The 18,431-nt window shown below is 43.1% G+C and overlaps 1 long non-coding RNA gene across 7 annotated transcripts in view; it reads left to right on the top strand.

Moving 5' to 3' along the window:
• Positions 1–18,431, top strand: part of LOC125125266 (uncharacterized) — a 100,798-nt gene that overhangs the window by 13,854 nt on the left and 68,513 nt on the right. The window lies entirely within an intron of this gene.

Raw genomic sequence — 18,431 nt, 5'->3', positions numbered from 1 at the left:
GGAATGTAGGAGCACACGAATATTGTGTCTAAATAAAGCAAGAGGCAAAGGAGGATCCACTCTGGTTTTGAACAAGGTGGCTCTCAAAAGATCTCAGAACTAGGCTGTTTCTGGTGGTCACAGGAAGAAGAAAATGCACCTTTATAAACCTAGAAGCTCATATATGTATAGCTATTCACGAGTGTGCACACACACACACATATGCACATTTCTGACATTCACAGAGCTAAGCTTTCTCATTTTTACCTCTCCTGAAAAAGGAGCTTCTATTTATACCTCCTCTCCCTCTCACACCCCTTTTCACACAAACAATCCTAAGTCTTGAGCTAAAGGAATATTGCAGATTTTAAAAGGAAGTTGTGAGGGGTGGTTCTCTTGTGGCTCAGAGAGTTAAGGATCTGGCCTTGTCACTGCTGTGGTGCAGGTTTGATCCCTGGCCTGGGAACTTCTACATGCCATGGTGTAGCCAAAAAAAAAAAAAAAAAAAAATTTTTTTTTTTAAAGGAAGATGGCTTCATTCATAGGAGCAAGTTGGGAACATCTAATTATGCTAAAAGAACTCCATCAATGTTAACTTTCTGGAGTTCCTCATCTATTGGTAGGAGAGAGGGGTTAAATGTCTCAGGCAGAGGGTAGACTGCAAAAGCTAAAACGGCTTGGCCTGGCTTAGTGCCTTAGGAAGATAACCAGGGATCCACAGTCAGGTACTTGGGATGGAAACTCTTCTGAGAAATGCATCATGGTTTCAGTTTCCCCTTTATCTCTGGCAAAGAACACTGTGACCATGAACTAAGGACTGTGGGTGGAACTTGGAGCCTGCTGCCAGAGGATGTCCCACCCTGCCGGTCAGGGTCCAGCCCCCAAAGCAAGAGCAGCCATCTCAACCCAAACCACGCCTCAGGGCTGGGCACCAGGCTTCCCCATTTTGTTCAGTTTCCTTGTGCATCCCCTTCAGGATTCACAGGTGAAGCTTTGAGGCATCAAAGGTTGGCATCCCTGCCCTTTGAGTCATTTGGCCCCTTCAAAGAATGGGCAGCTCTTGGCAGACTAGAAATGGCACAAAGATAATAATAAATACTAACAACTACCTTTTATTGAGTGCTTGTTAAATGACTGCAATAGATTTTTCCTGAATGATTTCATTTGATTGCCACAGAAACTGGGAGAAAAGTCAAATAAACATCCCCATTTTATCTATGAGGCACAGAGAACTTGTCATTTGTCCAAAGCCCCACAGGTAAAAGATGGCAGAGCTAGAATACCTCTCCAGGTTGACATGATTCTGAAGACATTCATCATATTTGTACTACCGTCAAGCAGTGAGTGAAACCATCTACTGATCATCTAGGCATCTGCTTGGGTCGGGTCCTGCAGGAAACAAGTGACCACTCAGATGGAGTAATTGAGGAATGTTTAATGAAGGGTCTATTTTAGAAATATGGGAAGTTCCTGCTGTGGTGCAGTGGAATTGGATCTCTGGAGCATTGGGACACCTGTTCGATCCCTGGCCCAGTACAGTGGGTTAAGGATTCAGCATTGCCGCAGGCGGTATATGTTGCAACTGGAGCTTGGATCTGATCCCTGGCCTGAGGAACTCCATACGCCATGGGGAGGCCAAAAATAAAATAAAATAAAAAGATATGGGCAGGTTTAAGGGAAACTGACAAGAGGTGGTGAGGCCCCTTGTCCTGGCCACGGCAGGGATCCTGTTCCCATTTCTGGGGCTGAGAGAGGGGGCAAGTGAGGGAGTGGTTCCCCGAACCCAGAGAAACTGAAGTTGTGGAGGAGAGTGGAGAGGCCCACCTTTCAGGAATGTTGACCTTGGATAAGGAAGTCAACCTGAGCTGATTTGGAGGGAGCCTGGAAACAAGCAGCCTGACCTCATCTTCTTTCTCCCTCCAAGCTCTGCCAGTACTACCCATTGGTCCACAGGAAGTGGAAGGTAAGAGAGCCTATGGATGCAGCTGATTCAGGCCAGCCTCCTGGGGCCCAGGGGAGGGTGAAGAAAGGCAGAGATGGACTTTGGAGGGAGCTCAAATGTCTGAAAATGACTTGATTCTAGCCTTTTCTTGACTGATACTTGGCTGGCCATATAATGATCGATTGAAAATCATTTTCCTTTGGAATTTTGAAGACATTGATCTTTGCCTTTTAGCTTCTAGCATTGCTTTTGAAAAATCCAAAGCCATCTGATTCTGGAGGCCATGTATGAAGTAAGCTTTTTCTCTCTGGAAGTAGATAGGAACTTCTCTTCAGGGACCCCCCAAACTGCCCAATTCAATTCTCAATAATCTTTGTTTTTTAAAAAAATGAATCTATCTATTAAATAAATTGCCTCAACAGCTATTTTATTTTATTTTATTATTATATTTTTTTTGTCTTTTTGCCTTTTCTAGGGCCACGCAGCATATGGAGGTTCCCAGGCTAGGGGTCGGAGCTGTAGCCACCAGCCTACACCACAGCTCACAGCAATGCTGGATCCTTAACCTATTGAGCAAGGCCAGGGATCGAACCCGAAACCTCATGGTTCCTAGTTGGATTCGTTAACCATTGCATCACAACAGGAACTCCTCAACAGCTATTTTAGAATGACAATTTATAGAGACAGAAAAAAATGACTTACCCATTTCAAAGAAATCTTTTCCTTTAAGTAGCATATAAAGCCCAATGTACCATAACTATTGACTTTTAAATTCTGTTTTTTATAGTTAAATTTTTATTAAAGTATAATAAAATTATACTTTACATTTACAATGTTGTGCCAATTTTTGCTGTACAGCAGAGTGACCCAGTTTTATATATATAGATATATAATTTCCCCTTTCTTACGTTATTTTCCATTATGGTCTATCCCAAGAGACTGGATATAGTTCCCTGTGCTGTACAACAGGATCTCATTGCTTATCCATTTTCAATTTTGTTTTAAAGTTCATTCTCTGGGCAAATAGCATTAGAGATGAGGAGAAAAATAATTCACGATAGTGGGAGCATCCAAAATCATAGTATTTCTGTTCAGGATCTAAAAATGTCTCCGTAAGCTTATCCTCCCATGAAAATTGCTGTTAAATAAAATAGGCTAGGTTAGGACAAAACTGTGTATCTTTTCAATAATAACTTGGGGCTGCAGACTTTCTGAAATGCAGACTTATCAGACATTTCTCTTAGAAAAATGATATGTTTTATTTCTAATGAGCTTATTATTTTACATGAAGATACTATAGCTGGGAGAAGAGATTGCCCTGTTATAGAAACCACCATCCAATAAATTGTGGCCTCAGCACAGAAAAATTGGTACAAAAATTGTTTTGTGGATTGTAGTCCCCCAGTGGAGCCTAAGTTGCTGGGCATGAGATGATTTCCACAGTCAGTTGAACACCAAAGATGAGACTGGCTATTGGCCACAAACCAGATGGCACAGTCACTAAGACCTGCGTCTATCAATCCGAGGCTGCTTTGACTTCTGATTTTTTTTTTTTTAACAATAGAAATGAAACTGCCACAGGGAGGAGAGAGAACAATGGTGTTTTGACAAATGGAACAAAGATAGAGCTTGGCTGACCATTCAGGTCAGAAAGAAAATGAAGGCACAGGAAGACTGATGCTGGTCAGCCTCCTTGCCAAGAAGCAAACACTCCGTGGGAGGTTTCCAGTGAATTGACGAACAGCCTCAACGGTGGCCATTTGGATTCAACGATTTTGTTGGCTATTTTCTGGCCAAAGAGCACTTATTCTAGGACTTCAAACAGAATGAGAGTTAAAAAAATGCATGGTTTGGGAGTTTCCGTCATGGCTCAGTGGAAATGAATCTGACTAGCATCCATGAGGACACAGGTTCTATCCCTGGCCTTGATCAGTGGGTTAAGGATCCGGCATTGCCATGAGCTGTGGTGTAGGTCATAGTCACGGCTTGGATCCCGAGTTGCTGTGGCTGTGGCGTAGGCCAACAGCTATAGCTCTGATTGGACCCCTAGCCTGGGAACCCCCATATGCCGCGGGTGCTGCCCTAAAAAGACAAAAAAAAAAAAAAAGCATGATTAACACATACATAGTATTCTTAAGACCTAAGGCAGGTGAGAGCTTAGAATCACTGGAAAAGGCATTGTCCTTTTCCCTAGAAATCTTCTAGAGTGGTTTGGATGGAATTCTGGCCTGTGTGTGTGTGTGTGTGTGTGTGTGTGTGTGTAGGGGGGTGAAGTTAAGAAACCTCTAGTTGCCCTTACTAGACTTGTAGTCCTTTAAAAAAAAAATGGAAATTAGGAAGCATTCATTCATGACCTTGAAGACATTGTTTATAAAAGCATATTATAATGTATCAGTAAAATGAACTGAGAAAAGGGTTTATGAGAAAGTTCACGTGAGAAATGCAGCTATTAGCACGCATGCCATTCCCCACCTTGACCCCAGCAGGAATGTGTAAATGGTGACATATGGAATGTAAGCGTCTGTTGAGATGTTTCATAAATCTGCCTGGCAACGAGCATCACAAGGCCCCCGGGTGAGAACAGGCCCCAGAAAGGAAGAGATGCTGAATGTCACATCTAACTTTAGGCTACATAATCAGGCCAGAATCTATCAAAAATTTCCAGATAATGCTCTTTAATCATAATGATCCTTTTTCTGACAAGGTGATACTGTTTTCATGAGACCCACTCCAGAAATAGGTAATATGTTCATCCATCCATCCGTCCATTTAAGAAACACCAACTGAGGGCCTTCAGCATGGAAGGCAGTGTGCTAGGTACTGCAGGTACAGTGGAGAACCTATTACAGGTGGGAAAACAGATAGTAAACAAATAATAACATGATTACAATTTGGATTAACCGCTGTAAAGGAGGATAAGAGCTTATGTAGGCACCCTTCCAAATTTCTCCATGGGTTATCTCATTTGATCCTCATACTACTACTCTGCAGTAGAAGCTATTTGTCAGTCTCACTTTAGGGATGGAGATACAGAGGCAAGGAGGCCTACATGTCCTGTCCAAGGTCACACAGTTAACGAGTGGTAGGCCTAGAATATGGAGTCAAGGGGTTGAGTCCAGGCCCCAAGTTCCTGACACTACCCTGCTTTTTATGACCTGAGTAGGGAAGGGGGCACTGATTTAGATTTGCAGGTTAAAGAAAATTTTCTTCAGGCTATGATTTTAAGCCGAGCTCAAGACAAGACTCATGCTGTGGGTTTAATGTTTAGGCCTTACCCGCCAACAACCCCAAATCCCTGTGTTGAAATCATACTCCCCAGGTGTGATGGTTTTAGGAGATGGAGCCTTTGGGAGGTAATTAGCTGATGAAGGCCGAGCTCATGGATGCAATTAGTGCCCCGTATAAGAAGAGGCCAGAGAGCTCGCTTGCTGTCTCTTTGTTGTGTGAGGATACAACGAGAAGTCAGCGGTTTGCATCCTGGAAAGTGCTCTCATGAGAACCAGACCATGCCGGCATCCTGATCTCAAATGTCCAACCTCCAGAACTGTGAGAAACGAATTTCTGTTGTTTATACAGCCATGGCCTATGGTAACTTGTTTTCGCAGCCCAAACTGTTTTAGACAACTGGCAAATCCAAAAATTCATTCAGCCCTGGAGTTCTCTTGTGGTACAGTGGGTTAAGGATCTGGCGTTGTCACTGATGTGGCACAAGTTCGATCCCTGGCCCAGGAATTTCCACATGCTTGGGGTGCAGCCAAACCAAAAAACCAAAGCAAAACAAAAAACAACTCATTCAGCTCTGAGGTCTGCTTAATTGTAACCTCAGTTTACCGTCATCAATTTGGGCACTGCCCAACTCTGAGACCCCCATTAAGTTTTTTAAAGTCTTCCTCCAAATTCCTATGTTAAAAATAGCAGCATTTCTTTACACTCCTAAGACAGATACTCTATTATTCTGTATATTTTTAATTAGTTCATTCATTCATTGATCACGATTTGCAGGCCTGTTGTGTGACGGAAGTGAAAGATACAGAAGTCCAGCTCCAGGGGAACACTCACATCACATGACGCCATCACTCCCTGTGGTAGGCAGAATGATGGCATCCCAAAGAGACCCCCACACCCTGATCCCTGGCCCCTGTGACTGTTGTTACCTTCCAAGGCAAAAGAGATGTGTAGACGTGATGAAAGATCTTGCTATGAGTAGGTTATCTTGGATTACCCATTGGTGGGCCCAATGTAATTACAGGCATCCTTCTAAAAGTGAAAGAGGGGAGTTCCCATTGTGGCTCCGTGGGTTAAGAACCCTACTTAGCATCCGTGAGGATGCAGGCTCAATCCCTGGCCTTGCTCTGTGGGTTAAGAATCTGGTGTTGCCACAAGCTGTGGTGTAGGTTGCAGATGCGTCTCCGATCTGGCATTGCTGTGGCTGTGGTTTAGGCCAGCAGCTACAGCTCTGGTTCTACCGCTAGCCTGGGAACTTCCATATGCCCAGGTGCAGCCCTAAAAAGAAAAAAATTTTTTTTAAATAAATCAAAGCGAAAGAGTGAGACAGAAGGGTCAGACCCAGAGAAAGAGATGTAAGGACAGAAGCAGAGTGAGAGTGATGCAATTCCTGGATTGGGACCACAAACCAGGAGATGTGGGCAGCCTCTGGAAGCTGGAAAAGTCAAGGAACAGATCCTTCACTAGAAAGAACCTCCAGAAAGAAACGCAGCCCAGCCCACACCTTGAGTTGAGCCTGATGAGACCCGTTGGGGATTTCTGATCTCCACAACTATTAGATAATTTGTGTTGTTTTAAGCCACTAAATTTGAGGTAATTTGTTGCACTAGGAAACAAATATACTCCCCACTCCAACTACAACTTGGCCCAGGACAGACATCTCTAATCCCCACAGTTTCCCACCGGGCCCAGATGCAGCCTCACAATCTTTCTCAATCCAACAGTCCAGGCAGTTACTCCCAATCCATCAGTGAAATGCAACTCACCTGCCATCCCAAGGGGTTTGTACAATTTACACCTGATTATGACCCTTCCACCATTGCCACATATGTAAATATTTCTTTTTTTTTCCTTTGCTTTTTTTTTAGGGCTGCACCCATGGCATATGGAAGTTCCCAGGATAGGGGTTGAATTGGAGCTACAGCTGCCAGCCTACACCACAGCCACAGCAACTTGGGATCCAAGCCACATCTGTAACCTACACCACAGCTCACAGCAATGCCGGATCTTGAACCCACTGAGCGAGGCCGGGGATCAAACCCGCATCCTCATGGATCCTAGTTGGGTTTGTTAACCACTGAGTCAGGAAGGGAACGCCTGAATATTTCTTGATAATTCTCTTAGATTTGGGTTCTTAAACTGGTTCCATCACTTAACTGCTCCGTGTCCTTGGACAAATTACGTACATCTCTGCATCAATGTCTTCATCTCTAAAATGAGAGTAATAGTATTTACCTCTAAGGTTGTGAAGATTAAGGGAACTCAGTATTTAAGAATTAAAAATAGTGCTTGACTCAAGTATACATTAAAAAAATAAGAGAAACCAAATTCCTTTACCAAAAAAAAAATATTGTCTGGCACATAGGAAGTGCTCAGCATATTTTAACAATGGTGATTGATTGTTATTTTTATTATTATTCCCCACAGGGGTTAACACAAGGCTTTTTCTTGTCTTTTTAGGCCCGCACCCTCCGCATATGGAGGTTCCCAGGCTAAGGGTCGAATTGGAGCTGTAGCCGCTGGCCTGCACCACAGCCACAGCCATGGCAATGCCAGATCTGAGCCACATCTGTGACCTACACCAGAGCTCATGGCAGTGCTGGATCCTTAACCCACTGAGCGAGGTCGGGAATCAAACCTGCGTCCTCATGGATCCTAGTCAGGTTTGTTTCCACTGAGCCATGATGAGAACTCCAACATAAGGCTTTTTTGGTCATTCTGTCTACAGTGTGGGACAGACAAGAGTGGGTGCAATTTGATAGGAACTAATTGGGGAAAGATTAAATTAGGGTGAAAAGGGTCGAAATAGAAGGAAAAGAATGGACTTGAGAGATGACCAGTTGATGATTTGCATTTGGGGGTGAGGACATGCCGAGGATGTCAAAGTTAGAAACCTTATAATGCCATGTTAATACAGCATGAAATAAATCCTATTCTGGTTTTCTGCTCTCCCCACCCTCCATCTTTTCCTACTGTGATACCTCTTTCTTTTCTTCTCATAATAAAGAAACAGAAGAAAAACCAGGACCAAAAGGAGTCACCAGGTTTAGGAGTATGAACTCTTGTGTAACATGCAGCAAAAACAGGGTGGTGGGGGGAGTGTTTCTACCAAAATTTTGGCTTTTTGGTGCCTATGTGTGAAGAAAGCATTATATTTGAGCAGAAAGAGAGGTCGTGTGACAGGAGAGGAAGAAAAATTAAATAGCATTAAGATGTCTGAATTGATTTTTTAAATAAATTAGTTAGCATATGCGGACAAGTTTTGGTTTTTAATGCCTATAATGAAGTCGGTCTGGGGGTGTAGGCAACAGATGGAGGAGAGAGGAACCAGGCCCATGGTGGCTGTGCAGGGTATGGGAAGGGGCTGGGGACTGAATGATGGGGAAGACGGGAGCTTTCTGGAATTGGAGTCAGGAGAATCTAGCCCCTGGCCACCAATGCGCATTTGAGCATAGAGCCTACCGTGCAAGGATTCTGTGGGACAGCACTTGTGTGCTTACGGCCTGCAAAGTTGTAGGGAATTTCGGGGAAGGAGTGCGGTCCTCAGGAAAAGCCCATCTTGCTGGTGCATCCCACTGGCCCCACCAGCTCCACAGTGGCTAAAGGGAAACACCTCCCCCTGTCCCAAGACCTTCATGCCCTTTTGCCTTTGTGCTCTCAAAAGTGACTCCTGTTAAAGACGCTTTGCTTCTTGCTGGCGAGGAATTGCTGACCAGTAGAGTTTATTTACACACACACACACACACACACACACACTCTTTTTTCCTTCTGCCTGGCTGTTCTCAGCAGAAGGGAGGCAGGAAAGGCACACTTGAAATTGTAGCAAGCATTTGAACAGACTGAATTCAATTTTGGATACAAATGTCAAGGAAATGCTCCCTTGGCTCCTGCGCTTTGTTTGCTGAGGCGTGATGTGATGCTCCATTGAAAGACTTGCTGATCTCGCCAGCGTTGCACCGATACTGATACAGTGCGCACTGAGTGAGGGGTGGCGGGACGAGCGGGAAAGATGACCTTCCAAAGGGTGCCTGGAAAGGCGCTGCCGGGGTCCTCATGCTCGCAGGGACAGAAGGCAAGAACCCGAGAGCTTCACAAGTCCCAGCCTGACCACAAAGATGTTACGTGACCTCTTACCACAGCTTTGGCTTGATCTTCTGGTCATAAAGGATCTGGAATAGATGGCCCCTAAGATCTTTTCTTTCTGATGTTTTATGATTCTGGCATTGGTGTTTCTACAGATGCTGGCAAGGAATACCAGCAAAGAGTGTAGGATAAAATTTGGCCTAACCATTTGGAAAGATAATTGGGCATTAGCTTTCAAAAATTTTAATGCATACCCTTTGACCCAGAAGAGTCAATCCTTGGGATGTATCCTATGGAAATGTTAGCATAAGTATGCAAATGCAGATGTTTATAATTGCAAAACATGAGAAACCACTTCTGTGCTCATCAGTAGGGAAGTGGTTAAATAAATCTACTACCTAGCCCTATTCTAAAAAAAATGCAGATTTTTTTTTTTTTTTGTCTTTTCTTGAGCCACTCCCACGGCATATGGAGGTTCCCAGGCTAAGGGCTGAATTGGAGCTGTAGCCACCGGCCTACGCCACAGCCACAGCAATGTGGGATCTGAGTCGTGTCTGCGACCTACACTACAGCTCATAGCAATGAGCTTAATCCACTGAGCGAGGGCAGGGAACAAACCCGAAACCTCATGGTTCCTAGTTGGATTCATTAACCACTGTGCCACGACGGGAACTCCAAAAAATGCAGATTCTTAAGTCCTGAAAAGGAAAAATACCCAAAATATAACTTCAAGTGAAAAAAGTTAGATTGAGTGAAATATATAGCATGATTTTTCTAAAATGAAATCCACATCTGTGTGATATACATATATTTGATTATGTATTTATATGTATAGGCATAGAGAAAAGGTCAAGAAATTCCCACACTAAACTTTTAATAATGGTTTCCCCCCAGGGAGACATGGTCCAGTATAGTAGTCACAAGCCACATGTGGCTACTGAAAACTTGAAATACGGCTGGTGCAACTGAGGAATCAGATTTTAAAATTTTATTTAATTTAAATTAATTCATATTTAACTTACAAACTGGTACTTCATTCACTTATTGGAAAACTATTAAGAATGTTTGCAACACCTTGGCTATGTGAATGTACTTTTTCAAATGTATGTTTTAGGAAATCTCAAGTTTTTTCAATGAAAATTTAGTATCCAAATTGAGAAAGGCTCTGAGTGTAAAACACATACCAGATTAAGCATACTTGGTACAAAAAAATAATGGAAACTATCTCAATAAAAATTGTATACCTCATGTATAACTTAATATTGATTATATGTTGAAGTAACAACATTTTGGGTACATTAGATTAAATAAAATGTATGATTTAAATTAGTTTCACCTATTCTTTTATATTTTTTAATATGGCTATTAAAAATTTGTAACTATATATGGGGCTCATACCATATTTCTATTGGACAGTGCTGCTTTGGGGAATGGGACAGAGGAGAGGGCTAGACTTTAACTTTTTGCTCGATATGCTTTTTATTGTTTGATTTGGTTACAGCAAGCCGATAACTTTCTGTAACTTTCATAATTTATAATGAATGGTACCTTTCATAATTTATGAAGAACAATAATTTCAAAATGTTACAATAATGTCTAGGGTTATTTTGATATATAAAGTAAATTATTGAGGGAGTTCCCATCGTGGCGCAGTGGTTAATGAATCCGACTAGGAACCATGAGGTTGCGGATTTGATCCCTGGCCTTGCTCAGTGGGTTGGGGATCCGGCGTTGCCGTGAGCTGTGGTGTAGGTCGCAGATGTGGCTCGGATCCCGCGTTGCTGTGGCCCTGGCATAGGCTGGTGGTTACGGCCCCGATTCGACCCCTAGCCTGGGAACCTCCCATATGCCGCAGGAGCGGCCCAAGAAATGGCAAAAAAAAAAAAAATAATAATAATAATAATAATAAAGTAAATTATTGAGAACCTACTTCAAATTTCTTCCTTTGGAGATGGCGTGTCCGGGTCTGAAATAAGTATTTTTGCCGTCAGGTTATTAGACTATAGCACTCTCAACTGTGGTGTCTCTGGGGTTTACCAGCATCTTCTAAATGCCTAACTCTTTTTTGGATGACTGCTCTCCTCAGCAAGGATACCTTGTCCTGACAACCCGCCCAGCTGTGCTGGAAAAGAATTGTTTCTCAGAGAGTAGGAGTTAAACCCAGGAGGGTTAGAAAAAAAAAAGAGAAATAACCCTTAAAGAAATCTCCCCTCTTCTCTCCAACTCTCTCGTTCTCCCATATCAAGATTTCCCAAGGCTTTGGGGGATCTCGAGTTCGAGGCTGAACTTCCTACCTCACTAAATGACAAGGCCAGGATGTTAATGTTCCCCACACAGACACGTCTGCATTATACATAAAGATGTCTGTGTTACACATAAACACGTTATGGCTGTAACAATATCACTTTCAAAGGAGTGCTAATCCGCTGAAGTCATCGAGTCAGAAAACATTTGCTTCTCCATGTCTTGTGTCTGAGCTATGTGACGGAGGGAGGGGAGAAAGGATGAAGGAAAGGGAGAGAGAATGCACTTTATAAAACCCTACTTAGGGAGATAGTTTTTAAAACTATCCGTCTGGTTTCTTGTTCATTTGTTATGATGCCACTCTCTTAGACTATTTAGTCCCTGTTTAAAAAATTCATTGTAGGGAGTTCCCATCATGGCTCAGTGGTTAACAGGTCTGACAAGGAACCATGAGGTCATGGGTTCGATCCCTGCCCTTGCTCAGTGGGTTAAGGATCCAGCGTTGCCGTGAGCTGTGGTGTGGGTCACAGATGTGGCTTGGATCCCGCATTGCTGTGGCTGTGGCGTAGGCCGGTGGCTACAGCTCCGATTCGACCTCTAGCCTGGGAACCTCCACATGCCGCAGGAGCAGCCCAAGAAAATGGCAAAAAGACAAAAAAAAATTCATTGTAGTCTTTTTTATACAAACAGATAGATAACCCCAATCAATATTTTGGGTATGAGATTGTTGGACTTGAATGGATGTCATAAGGTGATTTGGGTGGAAAAAAAAAATCAGCTGTGGTTGTCATAAAGCTCAGGAAACTGCTAAGTCAGTGCTTCCCCAAAACGCTGTACTACCCAGATTGTGCCTCCCTAGATCAGATTTGCCTGCTTTTGTTTATCTTCCCTTCTAGGCACCTATATGCCCAGCACCTAACACAAGTTCTGGCAGATACTAGGCTCTTAATAAAGATGTGTTGATTGACTGAATGAAGGAATGAGTGAAGAAATGAACAGGACTACTATTCAAACACCAGCCATTACCTAAAGCATGAATAAAATTAGAATTTCAGCTCAAAAATGGACTTGTAAATTTTCCATCTTACCAACACTGCATATTTTAAATGCCCATTATGGGCTATAAAAGCTGGCTGAACGAAGCCACCTTTAAAACACATACACACATTCAGTCCCTGCCCTGTGAAGTTTACAACCTGGGGGGTTGGGGGAAGGCAGGGGTCAAGCATAAATACATAAAATAAAAAATTACAAATGGTAATAAGTGCTTCCAAGGATATAATCAGGGATGGTGATAGAGAATAAAGGAGGGAACTATACCAATTTAGCCAAGCCCATTCGTCTCTTCTCTGAGGAAGTGACACTTAAGCTCAAACATGGGGGATGAGAAGGTATCAACTATTAAACTATTAAAGACACAAATTGGGGCTGGGGGGATATGAGTGAGAGGGAAGAGTCTTCCACACACCCAGGAGCAGGGTCTGCTGCTTCTGTGACTCACTGCCCAATGTGCTATGAAATTTCGAACTTGAATGGATTCTTTTGGGTGTTAGAGCCCATGCTAATTTGCCTGCCTGGCTGGGTGTCCCATGTCTGTTGGAACCCATGTGCTCAAAGTGTAGAGGGTGATTCTGAGGGAATGTTCTGAATGGGGGCTAGGGGGTGGCTAGCTGGTAAATTCATTCACTTCTCTTCAAGGTTGTCTCGTGCCCCTTCACATTCACTTCTGTATTTCAGATTTCTCTCTATTCAATTTCTGCTTTAAATACATATTTTTGTTGACAGTAGATACATAGGGAGGGGGTACTGAGGATTGACAAAATAGAAAATTCTTCCTCTTCACCTTATAGTCCTTATCCCTTTTCGATATTTTTAACTATGAGCTTTTTATAACTTATAAAACTATTAAATAAAATTGCAAACTACATATATACAGTTCTGTACAACATGCCACTTTAGGACCATTGCTGGGAATTAGCTTTTTCTTTTTTCTAATTGTTAATTCATTACAAGCTCAGAGCAGTTAGATTTGGAAAACTCAGGGAAAAATTAAAAATAAAATTATTTGTCATAACTGAATGACCCAGAGATGACTGTTAATATTTTCTAGGTATACAGAAGTCCCCTTATTCGAGGTTTCGCTTTCCAAGGTTTCGGTCACCCCGGTCAACCACAGATCAGAAATATTCAATGGAAAATTCCAAAAATAAACAATTCATAAGTTTTTTTTTTTTTGCCTTTTCTAGGACCGCTCCCGCGGCATATGGAGGTTCCCAGGCTAGGGGTCGAATCGGAGCTGTAGCCACCGGCCTACACCAGAGCCACAGCAACGCGGGATCCAAGCCGCGTCTGCAACCTACACCACAGCTCACAGCAACGCCGGATCCTTAACCCACTGAGCAAGGGCAGGGACCGAACCCGCTACCTCATGGTTCCTAGTCGAATTTGTTAACCACTGCGCCACGACAGGAACTCCAATTCATAAGTTTTAAATGCTGAGGAGCCTGATGAAATTGTTTGTGGACCTGAATGTGAATCATCTTTTTGTCCACCATATCCTGCCCCTTGGTCATTTAGCAGCTGTCTTGGTTATCAGATCAATTGTCAAGCAGTTCTAGTGTTCCAGGAGCTCTTATTTTACTTAGTAATGGCCCCAAAGCTCCATAGAGTAGCGGTGCTGGCAGAAAAGCCAGAGAGAAGCTGTAAAGTGCTTCTTTAAAGTGAAAATGTGAAAGTTCTTGAGTTAATAGGGAAAACAATCTGTGTGCTGATGTTGGTAAGATTTACAGTAAGAATGACTCTTCTATCTGTGAAATTGTGAAGAAGGGAAAAGAAATTTGTGCTAGTGTTGCTGTTGCACCTGAAACAGAAAAACCTACCACTACAGTGAGTGATAAGGGCTGAGTTAAGATAAAACATATCCCCCATAGACGAGGGGGCAATAATCTATTTACTTCCTAATACCATTTAAAAAACAGGATCAGGAGTTCCCGTCGTGGCGCAGTGGTTAACGAATCCAACTAGGAACCATGAGGTTGCGGGTTCAGTCCCTGACCTTGCTCAGCTGGTTAACCATCTGGCGTTGCCGTGAACTGTCTTGTAGGTTGCAGACGCAGCTTGGATCCCGAGTTGCTGTGGCTCTGGCGTAGGCCGGTGGCTATGGCTCCGATTCTACCCCTAGCCTGGGAAACCTCCATATGCCGTGGCAGCCCAAGAAATAGCAAAAAAAAAAAAAAAACAGGATCACATTCTACTTGTTAACTTACAATTGGCTTTTTAAACTCAATATGTGAAGGCAACTGTCCCTGGCAATAAATGTCGAGATTTTGAATGGATGTATCATAATTTAACCAATTCTCTTTTGATGGACATTTAGGCTATAATTTTCACCACAGGATTAACTAGTTTTTATGAAATTTTTTATGTCTGTCACGATCCTGGGGTTTTACTGGATGCCTCAAAATTCAGTAAACGACACTACTACTTAAGTTATCAAGAAATAAGGTTTCCAAGAGAGGGCAGCCTTTAGGGCATTAGCCTGTTGTGGCCTCCTTTGCCTGGCAAAGCAATAAAAACTACTCTTGGCTTCTTTGCCTCCCCAACCCCCCCCCCCAAAAAAAAGAAATGAGATTTTTCTTTGCACATATATAGTCAAGTACTTCATGCAATGTTCCCCTGGGTGCAAACTTGATATATGAAAATCTAGACTGATGGAATCAACTTCAGGATTGTTTCTTAACTTCACTAAACTGTTTGTCTTTTTTAGGGCCACACCTGCAGCATATGGAGGTTCCCAGGCAAGGGGTCGAATCGCAGCTGTAGCCGCCTGCCTACACCTACGGCCACAGCAATGCGGCATCCTGTCTGTGACCTACACCACAGCTCACAGCAATGCAAGATCTTTAACCCCCTGCGGAGGCCAGGGATCTCATGGATACTAGACAGGTTGGTTAACCACTGAGCCACGACGGCAATTCCCACTAAACAGTTTAAATAGCAATTTCCACATCTTTCACTCAGGAGTGTCCTTTCAAAAACTGTCAGCGTCTTTGAAGGTTGGCAGCGAAGGGTAGGGAGGGATGCCTCTAAAATATCTAATGCTTTATCTCAAGACTACCTCATGTCTTTGGTATAGAGGTGGGGGAGGGGTGGGATTCTAATAGAGGCCTCGGCTCTGATCACAGCTGTTACCAATTGACCCATTAGGCCGGCAGGTGATGGGGGGCGGGGCAAGAGGCAGAGATCCAGGTGCGCAAGAATCGGAAGTGAGGAGGCTGGAAAGGTTCGAGTCGTTGAAGCCCCCACCTGCCAGGACATATAAAAGGGAGCCTCAACCGACCACTCTCCAACAAATCAGAACAGCCGCCAGGGCCGGACGGTCTTCGTGCCAAAGCAGCCCATCCGTCTCCAAGCTAGCAAATACACAAAGATCCATTCCACCCTCAAACCTGACATTCTCCTTAGTTACAATCCTGTGATTTCCAAAAAGATTATTTTCTGTTTCTTTACAGCTATAGCAACCTGCTCTCTTAAATAGCTTCTTTATCTGGTGGGGCAATTACAGCCTGTGACTAACAGCTGTGGTTCATAAACATGAGTTTCACTGTGTGGGTCAGTAGTTCTTCGTCTTTTCTGAATGGCAACTCCCCCAGCTGATCTTGGCATTGAGAGGCACCTTCCTTCAGCAGTCAGGTTGATCCTCTATAGTGCAGTTTATTGTTGGAGGGTTCTGTTGCCTCATTATAAAAGAAGTGACATTTTTATGAAAGCTGCAAATTCTTGCATCTAATAACCAAACTTATTTCTGGATGTTGGTTTTACTAGTGATTTTAACTTTCCCCATTGAGTTTTTCCTTATATTCCATGTGGTCTACAATAGATAAGTCTTTCTATTTAGGGGAAAAAGTGCCCTTTCAAAAAGTAATTCATAATTATAAAAATTTTTGGAAAAAATCTGCAGGTTCTAGGGCTTGCGAAGAGTTCTTAGAAATGAGGCCAAGAGCACAATCACAAAAGAAAAAAAAATTAGACTTCATCGAAACTAAAAGCTTTTGCTTTGTGAAAGATAATGTTAAAGAGGATGAAAAGCCAAGCTATAAATTGGGAGAAATATTATTTGCAGTGACTGCCCATCAGGATGGGAAGCTGATTTACTGAGCCCTTATGATGTGCTGAGCCCTGGACCAAATCCTTTATGTTTATCATCCCATTTCAATCTTGCAGCATTTCTATCAGGCAGGAGCTGTTACTATTCTTGTGCTAAAATTCAGAGGCAGAGGCTCAAATAGACTTAGGGTCCAGTCCAAGATCATGTCACCAGTGAGAGGCAGGGCCAGGATTCAGCACAGAGCTGTTCATCACCCAGGGAGGCAAAAGCCTGGACTCTGGAGCCAGACTCCCTGAGTTCAAATCCTGGCTCCCTTCTTGGTAGCTATTTGACTTTACCTTTATTTTCCCATCTGTAAAATGGAATTAATAATAATAATAATAATACCTGCCTCAGAGGGTTGTCATAAGAATTAAATACATCAGTCTGTCTACTGCCAAACAGCATGTGCCCAGCATGTAGCAAGGGCCACGTGAGTGATTGATACAGTTGTGGTGTTATTATTCTACTGACTCTTAAAATAGGATGGAGAGACAGGAAAAAAGCAAATGACCCAAAGAGACACCACTTCAAGTTACCTCAAGAGATTGCTCCTGGCTAAGTCACACAACACGTGCTGCCTCCGGGCTGCTCCTCCCAGCCCCAGGGCTTTCAGCAAAGTGAAACCAGCTATTTCCAAAGCTAAACTCTTCAGGTTAGCATTTAGTCTTCGCCTTATTGGGAAAGGGATGGAGGTGGGGTGGGAGAGGACAACTCTTTCCTAGAAGAACCAGCAATGGATTTACTTTAAAGATACTTGCCGTTTACAAGTATTTGTTTAGGAGTATCCAGTGGTCTTATTATGTGTATCTCTGTTGCCATAGTTTACCATGGACTGTCAGTGTCCTCTTTACTACAGGAAATAAGGTCATTAGTCCTTTAAATCTAATCAGATTAGAGAAACAATTCAGAAAACTCATCTTTAAAATTTTCTTCTAGAACAACTCTAGGTACCTAAAGCTAACAAAAGATAACAAGAGCTATTACCTACCTGACTGACAGCAGCTGGTTACAAAAGTGGAGAGCTCTGGAGTTGGGGTTTTCTTAACGTCTCCAAATTGGTCATGAGGATCTCAAAATGATGGCTTCAGTCAGGGCAATTTTCAACCACAATCAATAGCCCTAGGAAAGACTTCTCCTTGAGAGAGCCTGAGGTTGCCTTTTGAGATGGGAGCCGAGGGAGCATGGGCCAGGCTCAGTGCCCTGGGTGGATCTCACAGAGCTCAGGGGGCTACACATAGAAAACTTCCTGTGCAGAGCAGTAAAAATGTTACTACTGGTGTAGGACCCTGTGCCAGGTTTATAGCTCGGAGTCTCTGATGCAAACTCCAGGTTACAGTGGCCTTCCGGAAGGACAGGGCTTACAGCTGATCTAGTTTAGGAAGAAGACCTCTTACCAGAATCCCTGAGTACAAAGAATACCTGATTTGGGGGGAAAAATCCACCCCAAGACTGGTGTCTGAGAGGAGTCCCCTTAGAATCCCCAGGATTTTATTTTCATCTCTATAAAGAATCGTAAATCTTTAGGATTATGGAAATTCATCTTAATGTGATTTTATCAGCATCCATTATGCCATGTGCTAACAGAAGGCACTATTGTTCATGCCATATCCACCTAGTTGAACTCTTTCATTTATGATGAAGAAATTGAAGCCCTGAGTCACAGAACATCATAAGAATAAAGGCCTGGAACACATGATTGCTGCCCTCAGTCCAGTTCTCTACCCTCTGAGCCACCCTGCCAAAGTAACAGTTTAAAGGATGACTTCCTAAACAGATCACTCCTTCTGTCTTTTACAAAGCCGCTGGATC

The sequence above is a fragment of the Phacochoerus africanus genome, chromosome 4 (assembly GCF_016906955.1).
Source record: "Phacochoerus africanus isolate WHEZ1 chromosome 4, ROS_Pafr_v1, whole genome shotgun sequence".
Taxonomy (NCBI): domain Eukaryota; kingdom Metazoa; phylum Chordata; class Mammalia; order Artiodactyla; family Suidae; genus Phacochoerus; species Phacochoerus africanus.
This window is presented reverse-complemented; position numbering and strand designations above follow the sequence as displayed.